We start from the raw sequence: 8,900 nt of genomic DNA, 5'->3' as shown, positions 1-8,900 counted from the left end.
GTTTAGACCAATTTAATAGGCTGTTTAGGGTAACGTTGGCTTTTGAAATTATTTCTGTAGCCGAAAGACCAGAGATAAGTAGGGAAGCGTCGTCAGCATAAATTACAAAATCAGCTTCTGTCGAAATTGTTGCCACATAGCTTACATAGGAATTGAAAAAAAAAGGTCCTATATATACTGCCCTGAGGGACGGCGCATTTCAGATAACGTTTGGATGAACAAAAACCCTCTGCGTTCACTATTTGTTCACAGTCTTTAAGATATGAAGTAAGAAAATGAGATGTCCTTCCCCTGACTCCGTACTTGTTTAACTTATCTAAGAGAATCTAATAGTCTAGACAATCGAAAGCCTTTGTGCCGCACTCCAGTCGTCTACTAACGCATAGCGTAAAGGGCGGCGCGTCGTAGAAAATCCGATGTCGAGGCCGTGAGCATCACAGTAATCATTCTGAACCACAACCACGCAGGCCTTCCATGTAGCGCAAGCATTGTCTTAGATTCCTTTACAAAGTTATTTCTCGGAATTTTGAGAATGACAGCTCATAAACAAATGTTATGAAACAAAACACCGACAGCGCATGTTCTTGTGACATGACCACGTCTCGACCACGTTCCGACGCGGCCGCCATTGGTGGCGCGCGTCTCAACTACGTCCTGGCGTGGCCGGCGTTACAGCAGCGACAGCAGCAGCAGCAGTGGGAAAGTCGAAGGACGCGGCTAGGAAAGCTTCTCTTCAAAAACTGCTTATGGATGAAGCCAACCCTGATGTTTGCCTCAATGCGGACAAGGCAGTCTATTGTCGACCTTGCTCCTTTGAAACCTATTTTGTGACTTTCCAGGAAGCTGATTACGCACCGGTTTACCATTTTCTCAAACCTTTGCACCGACAGCTTGCTAGCGCTATTGGCCTGTAGCTGCTCACTTAGGCCGGATCATTCGCTTGCTTATGTACAGGAATTACTATAGCTTCTTTCCACGACGATGGAATATACCCCGCCGCCCACATGGCATTCAAAAGAGATAAGACTATGTTCAGTGTTTCAGCGTGTCATTCCGTAGGTGATGTGATAGCCACCTGGCACCGAGTTGTTGCAACAAGCAAGAGACACCTTAAAGGGCCCCCGAAACGGTTCGGACAAATTTTGTAGACGCGCACGGTACAGCTTTAGTAGAACATTCGCACCACAATTTAAGTGAAGCGTTACGTATTAATGGAGCTACAAGCGATTACAAGTTACCCTCCTCCCAAGCCATGCTTTTCCTCCTCAACTCGTTCGACGAGCGATCGGGGCTAAGCTCCGCCTTCACTGGTTCTGCGTCAGGATGAGACGTCACATTGTCCACTTCCGGTTGTTTTGGAGCCCACCTCCGCCCGTGCGAAACCTCTCCGCTAGTCGCTTAGCCGTCGACCCCGAGAGAGAGCTATCGAAGCAGCGTGCATTGCGAGCATTCTGTCGCAGTGCCAAAGGTGTTGGTATTCCGGTAACTACACACTATAGTCGAATACAACTTTAGAAAAAAGGGGAGGCCCCGCCCAGATGACCGAAGCGCGACAGCCGATTGCCTCCGCGACTAAAATAGTCCCGCTCGAAACATCGTGCTCCTGAAACGCGTAATTCTCGGAATAAATAAAGGCTTTGGCATTTTGATGACTGGTTTATTAGAGCTCTCATATGCTAGCGCACATGACGGATAGCAGCAGAAAAATAATCCCGTGCCTTTCACAGCGCTGCCCGTCGTCTGCTCTTTAGCTTCATTGCATGTGACAAAAGTAGAAAGAGCAGCTCTGCAACGATTTTGCGCTTGTTCACGTGTACACGACGTATCTAATACTCGTTTCTCAAGGTTAAAATGAATCAGTTGCTATTGAAAAAGTACTTATATAAAACAATGCATTTATCGCAACCATTACAAACCTGAAGCGAGAATACGGTCGAGGCAGGAAGGCGCAAAAATGCTTCATTCATCGTTTTAAATAAATACTCTTGGTTTTAAATAGCATAAAATTTATATCTTTTTGGTTTTGTGTTTTCACAATTTCACAGCACGCATTCTACAGCTTGCGCGTGCAGTGAGAACCGGTGGACAGCAATCAATCGACGGTGGTACACAACGCTCAAACACCGTCGCTAGACGCTCGGCTATCACACTGCTGACAAAAGAGAGGTTTCGCTTCTCCGGTATTCCGGTAAAACGCAGACGTTGGGGCGTTGGGGCAGCAACACGATTATGCCAGTGCCGAACATTTACACCAGCAGCGAAGAATACGCTCGCGACATTAACGGTTTCTGTCTGTTTGAGCACTGCGCCACCAGGTGGCTGCACCATGCAGACCGCTCGATTGCTCACGTTTTACGCCTCCGCCCCAACGCTCCGCCTGCGTTTTACCGGAATACCGGAAAAGCTAAACCTCTCTGTTGATAGTTCACGCTAAGTTGACGGCGACAAATCTTTGCGTTGAAGGCTTCTTCTGCAAATAGTCTCTGTGGCGCGCACACTTTTTTGATTTCTTCTGAGAATGGTTTTGCTCCATCACTTCACCCCGTCCGACGAAAAACGCAGCAACACAGTATACGAACACACCCGCCGCTACCGTAGGCACCAGTCTTTGGAAAACTTTCTCGCCGTAACTTCACTCGGGAGCGAAGTAAAACAACATGGAACAAGCACTCAGGATGTGTGTTCACAGCGGACGCAGCGGGATCCTGTTTACAGGCAAAGCGTAGCGCAGCTCCAGCGATGCTCGCTGCAATATTCCTTCGCCGGATCACGGCTCAGAATAAATGCACGCGGCACAAATGGCGCATCGTAAGCTGGCAGTAATATTTCCGACATGATAGACCATCACAAACAGTTCTGGAATTCACTCTGATGAGGGGCTGAAGCACACAGCTGACGCGACCTCTCCCAGTTCGAAGCGCGGGCGGCCAGCTTCTCCGTCGGCGGGGTCACCGGCCGTCTGGCTCATGACGTTTGTCCAGAGCGCGCGCCCATTGGTGGATGCTCGTGTGCCTCCGCCTCTGAGGAGTAAACGCCCCATTTTTTCTAAAGTTGTATCCGAATATAGCTAAACGTTTCGACGGAACGGTGGATGCATAAACTCAAGCTGATGAAGGAACTTTAACGCAGATCTACGTGAGCTGCTTGATCGTTCTCCACTGTCTGGCCATCCGTTGGAGCAGAGCTTAACCAGCCAAAGAAAGATCTAATATTGAACTAACCAAGGGTAAAACATTTTAAACATCTGCAAAGATAAAGCGTTAAAGAATACAATCCTGCGAAAAATTTACCCCAGCAGCAAAAAAGAATACATTTCGTTACTGCTACCATGTCTGGTTGAGCTCTATGCAACCAGGTGGCTGCACCGTGCAGACCATTCACATTTGCGCTTCTGTTCATCCCATGAAACCACACGCAAGGGGATACGGCCAAGCCCTGTCCCCTTGCGCTTGCGTTTACCCTAATATTGGACTCGCGAAAAAATATTGCGTTAGTAATCTTCCGGTGTAAAGTGACGGCCGCAATCGCGCAAATCCTGGCGCCGATCGGATAGCGGTAGTCCGATGCGCTGCAGCCAGTCCGCTCGTCTACTGGCTTGCACAGGGACACGATGTCGCAGCTTGACACATTGCCAGCCGCTACGTTTGCACTCCAAAACGCAACAAAGTCTAATCATAGCACTCGTGAAAAGACCGACACTGACGGCGGAGCTCTCGTCAAAGACGGAGCACGTTGTAACACAGGCAGACGACACTTGCTCGGCTCTGGAAGTGCTTAAGTGTACTGAAAAATTGTTCTTGTGCATTCCCTTTACGTTACTTTCCTTTTATAAAAACAAATTAACTAACATGCCATTTATTACGAACATCATTTGTTTACCATGAGGTTGGAAAAATTATCGATCGCGCGCCCTGGTCAGCCAGTTGGATAGCTCGCCCCACTGACGTCATACGGGTGATTTGCGTCATATGGACAGGGGTGGCTTAAAATTCCGCCGCGCAGTGTGCTGCGTTCGACAGCGATGGGCTTTTTTAAAACCTAATAATAGGTTACCCGCTTTACGCGGAACACTTAGATACATCAATTATCATCAACGACTCAGTACGTTTGTAGAAAATCATCAAAATTGTTTCAGAGTCCCTTTAAGTTCAGCCAGAGTAAATGGGCAAATGTAAGCATCAGTCGGGGGGCGGGGGGGGGGGGGAAAGAGATGCACCTTTGCGGATTAGGGGATGCCACTCTTCGCGTTATTTGAGTCTTAGAAATGTTTCTGTATAGTCCGATGCACTCGAAACATATTGAACGTGTTCGCCTAGACAATCGACCTGATCTTCCAGGCTATCATTTTGGCTACTTACTAGGGATAGGGGATGTGACTCCCGACCTATTAACTTATTTATCCTATTCCATCCTCTTGTTTCACCGGTGTATGAATTTATACAGGAGATGTACCTATCCCAAATTTGTCTCTTTTCACGTCGACGAGTTCTTCTGCCTTGTGACTTGGCCTGTTAGAATTTAATAAAGTTTTCGGCGTTTGCAGAATTGTGAAACAATCTCCAAGCATTATTTGATTTTTTTGTGCTTTTTGACATTCGTCGCTCCAGCATGGGATGCGACGTTTTTTTTTGCCAGTCCGTTAGTTTGATTGACACATTTAGTTGCAGGGTCAATAATAAATAATGTTAGACATGCGACAGTGTCCTCTACCTTAAAACCAACAATGTCGTCTCCGCCTAAATTCGTCATCGCTCGGAACAGTTCCCAGTTAGCTTAGTTCACGTTCTATCGCGGAAAATGTGGCTATCATCCTTCCGGTTTCATTAGGTTTAAAATATTTGGAAAATGGTCGCTCCCAGAGCGATTCTTCAGAACGGAACTAGTGTACTCGATACTAGACTGAAGTCTATGGATGAGTGCGAGTTATGTGCCACACTGTAGTAAGTCGGTTCTTATTAAGTATACGTTCATCTTAGGAGAAGAGAAGGTTTTCGATTAGGTGACCTCTCACATCGCCACGAGAGTCTCCTCACAAAGGGTTATGTGTGTTTAACTCGCCAGCAACTATGTATGGAGCCGGAAGTTCACCTATATTGTTTGAAATTAGGCTTCGTGAAGTTAGTAATTAGGAGGAATGTATATAGAGCTGATAGTGACTAGCTTGTTGAACAGCACCCTCGAACAGCCGCTGCCTCTAGGGGCATACGGAATTTTAATTCCCGGCAGGAAACATCTTCGTCAACTATGTTAGCCACACCACCAGACGACACGGTAGTGTCATCGCGTTCTTTACGAAAAATAGCGTACTGCGGGAGAAAATTAGTTTCCGTATGATTCAGGTGTGTTTCCTGAACACACAGCAGCTTTACACTATATTTATGTAGGAGTTCTTTATTGTCATCGAGATTGTGGAGGAGACCACTGACATTCCAGTGCATGATTTGTGTATCCATATTGAATGTGGTTTTGGTGCTATGTGTTTAAGAAAGATGAGTTAGCTCACGGAGCCCTTTCTGGGCGCTGTCATGCGATGCTTTTCTTTTATGGAGCCATCGCGAGAATATCGCCGCTCCTTAGGCGCTGGCGGCGCCGTCTGGCTGGTTGGGCCTATCGCCTCTTCTGGGGTGCTGAACAGGTGCTCTTGCACGAGCTGCGTTTGATGTGAAGCCGTCATCTCGGCAGACGAAACCTTTCAGGCCACCATCCCAGAGGCAGACGACCTTTTCTGCCGGGGCGGCGGAGCAGTGCTAGCTGCAGCCGCTGAGGTTGGGGCGTGGCGGATGGCGCAACTGCCGCTTCACTGCGTGTGGACCGGACAGCTGTCGGAGGCCATAGTGGCACTGTCCCTTGACAAGCCACTTCAGTAAAGCTGTTCTTTTTCCGGTACGCTGCCCGCCCACATCCCTTTTTGAAGGATTTGTTTTCCTTAACTTTGATTGTTACTGTTTTTTTTTCTGTCGTCCATGATGGAGAGGAGCGCGAGTATGCGGCGTGCTCCCCATCACAGTTCACGCAGTGTGAAGCATTCTCGCAATTGTCAGATGGGTATTCTTAGGCACTACATTTAGTGCAAGTCTGGCGGCCTCGGGAGTTCTGTGAACTGTGGCCGAATCTTTGGCAGTTATAGCATCGGAGAGCATTGGGGATGTACGGTCTCACCCAGATCTTTATGTACCCAACCTTATTGTCCTCACGTAGCATACTTGATGCCAAAGTTAGAATTAGGTGCTTTGTGTCGATGTCCTTGCCAACGTGCCTCAACTTTAGTCTCTTGACATTGACCATATTTTGATCGCTCCAGCCTTCCAGAAGTTGGCTTCAGTCAGCTCCATGAAATCAGCATCGGAAACGACTATGTGGGTGATGTTCATTGTGCGGTGCGGTGTGACTGTCACTGGAATATTTCCGAAAGACACGACATTACAGAGGTTTTCGTGTTCTTTCTTTTCGCGGAGTTCTAAAAGGAGATCGCTGTTTGCCAATTTGGAGACGTTATAACTTGGGCCAAAAGCTTCAGTAAGTGTATTTGCAACCAGAAAAGGTGAGCTCATTCTCGCTACCTTTTCTTTTTTCTATGAATGTGTTACATGAAATCGAGGAACATTGTCAATGTTTGGGCCAAAAAACTTGAAAACTTCTTGGGTGTGCACTCGTGTATGAGGGCGTTAAGGGAGTGGGGGGAATTAGTTTTTCATATGTAAGGCGAATTGCTCGGCAACAACGCCAGCCACCCACCGTGGAGCCCAACAAGGGAACGCTGCAATACCTGGAAAGACAGGTCCTGCCAACGCCAGCTGTAAGCCATTGCTCTAACCAAAAATGGTATACCCAACGTAAGCTACGCACACAAGGCACCCTACGCACCCTTGATGCCCGGAAAGTTTAAAGTGAAAAGAAGTGAAGAGAGGACAGGATAGAATAAAAGAGAGAGAAAGACGAAGATCGAAGAAGAGGAAAGGAAAAGGCGACTGCCTATTTCCTGATGGCTGGTCAATCTGGAAGTGCTGTCTATGTAAAGCAGAGGCCAAAGAGGTGTGTTGCCTCCGTAGGGGGGCCTTAAAGGTATCACACCAGATTAACCCTTGCTGCCTCGAGAATTTGAAGTAAAAGGAAGTAAAGAGACGACAGGAACGACTCAAAGGGAGACAGAAAGAAGTAGTTTGAAGAGAAAAATTGGAAAAGGCAACCACCGCTTTCCCCCGGACGGGTCAGTCTGTGGTTGCCTTTTACGTAAAGCGGGGGTCAAGGAGGTGTGTTACCTCCACTGAGGCACCTTAAAGGTCCAAACACCCGTCATCGGCTCAATCTGCAGGATCACCTTTTCCCCAAGCACGGCTAAGCCGCGCACGGTCACATGCACGAGGGTCCCACACTCATATACTCGGGTAAGTGGTGTCGCACTACAACAAACGCCTGCTCACGCAGACGCCCCTGCGGGTTGATGCAAGATACTCATGCGAGAAGTATTTGACGTAAAGATACAAGATACTACCGCACTTACTGCGTCCGATACGATACCTTCTGTTTGTACCTTACGATACTTCGAAGCATTTGCAGATTTTGTACTATATATCTATATAATGTAGCAGCAATCGCTTATGCACAAAAATGTTTGCTTGGAAATTTCTTAACCCCGGCCAATGTCGTTTCATTTCAATGAAATGCCTGTTAGTATCTCGATATTTTTGTCTCTCTTGCTCAAAGTATGTTTTCATTCCAAAACAATATATATATATATATATATATATATATATATATATATATATATATATATATATATATATATATATATATATATATATATATATATATATATATATATATTGAATGTACTGAATTCGTAAGCCTACAAGCACAGCATTAGACGAGGTTTTCGTTAGGCTTATTAACGAACTATGACCGAAATGTAGGGAAGGTCTGTTGAAAGCAGTTAAAAAATGCTTACAAGAAAGACGAATACCGGGAGGTTGGCGACAAGGTAAAATGAATTTAATTTGAAAGTAAAGGGGAAAAGATAGTATTCACTCATATAGACCATTGACCAATCCATCGGTAATATACAGGTTAGAAATGCAGGCGAATAAATTAAAACCGCAAGCATGGACAGAGAATGATTGCACATTGGGAGAACTTCAGAATTACTTCAGAATCACTAGGCGTCAGGATGATAACTTATTTGTTATTACTCAGTGTATTTAAATATTCTACAGCTGACAGAAGGCCATTATTTGTGGCTTTTTTTAAACATTACATGAGTGTATCAGAACGTAGGCCGCAACATTACGAGAGATAGTCTGGAAGGAGAAGGCTTAGGCGACGATTTTATACAGCTTTTCAGAGAGATTTACTTAGAAAATACTGTTTGCCTTAAATCCGAAAGGATGAGTAGCGAGAGAGTCGCTATCAACAAGGGACTGAGACATGGATGCCCTTTATCCCCACTGCTGTTCATAATATACACAGTGAAAATGGAAAGGACGCTAGAGGGATGTAATATCGGGTTTATTCTCTCATACAAACAGGTTGGTGCCATAGTTGCGCAGCAGCTTCCAGGTTTGTTTGATGCGGATGGCATTGTGTTGCATACTAAAAAAGCAAAGTGATAAGCAACGGCTGGTTGATATCTGTGGACAAGAAGGTTGAGAATTAGGTTTAAAATTTTGCGTTGAAAATCCCGTTTCATGGTATTTAAAGAAAACAGTGTAAATACAATTTTAATAGAGGGCCAGGAAATATCCTGGTTAAAAGAATACTAATACCTTAGTGTGGGTATAAATGAAGGAGATAAATATCTGGAGACAAAGGCAAAAAGAATTAAAGCGAAAGCAAAGAGTAATGCCGCCCTAATGAAACACGGAGCGCTATGGGGACACAAAAGGTAAGAGCTGCTACGGAGTATC

The sequence above is a fragment of the Dermacentor albipictus genome, chromosome 4 (assembly GCF_038994185.2).
Source record: "Dermacentor albipictus isolate Rhodes 1998 colony chromosome 4, USDA_Dalb.pri_finalv2, whole genome shotgun sequence".
Lineage (NCBI taxonomy): Eukaryota > Metazoa > Arthropoda > Arachnida > Ixodida > Ixodidae > Dermacentor > Dermacentor albipictus.
This window is presented reverse-complemented; position numbering follows the sequence as displayed.